We start from the raw sequence: 754 nt of genomic DNA on the forward strand, positions 1-754 counted from the left end.
CTTGTCTGTGGCTGGTTTTTTTGTGGGGCGAAGGGAAGTCATGCCCCACCATCAGCAAGTACAAACAGGGCAGCATGGGGCAATCAACTCCACAGATCGCCACCCACTGCAGCCTCTGCCCCTCCTAGGCAAGGAGCAGCTCAGCGAGCTAGCTCTTTGGTTCCGTACCTAGGGCTGGTCACCACCTAGTGCCACAAGGCCCTTGCCTAGTTACGTTCCTGGTACTACCCCAATAGACGTGTTAAATCACACTAACTGAAGCCCCCACAGGGGTGCCTTCCATAAGGCTGTGCAGCGAGCCTGGGATAGGCCCCGGAACCTGAATCCCCAGTGCAGGGGCCTTGCCTCATTCCCCGTGACTCCTCTCCATTTGCCTGTCACCACCACACCACGCCTTGGTCATCTTCACACCTGGAGGAGGCACTGATGGTAATTCCACATGCCAGGGAATCACCAGCTTTGATGTGACTGGAGCTCTCTGATAGCCTGTTAATGACTTCTTCCTCCGCCCACCCATGGCGCATGCCCCATAAGCCATCCTACCCCTGCAGTAGGATGGCTGGTCTCGTCTTCTGCCCGCCCGCCCCTAGGGCCTTCACTGGGAGCGTGAGTCTCTCACGCCACCTCCAGCTCTTGTGATTGCCCCAAGCACATGCCCCTGCAGTACCGCCACCCCGGCGTGCACCCACTTTCTGCTCCAGTGCAAAGGCTGTAAGTGCTCTGGGCATTTCTCTGCAAGCCCTCCCTTCCCTGC

Source organism: Caretta caretta, chromosome 8 (assembly GCF_965140235.1).
Source record: "Caretta caretta isolate rCarCar2 chromosome 8, rCarCar1.hap1, whole genome shotgun sequence".
Lineage (NCBI taxonomy): Eukaryota > Metazoa > Chordata > Testudines > Cheloniidae > Caretta > Caretta caretta.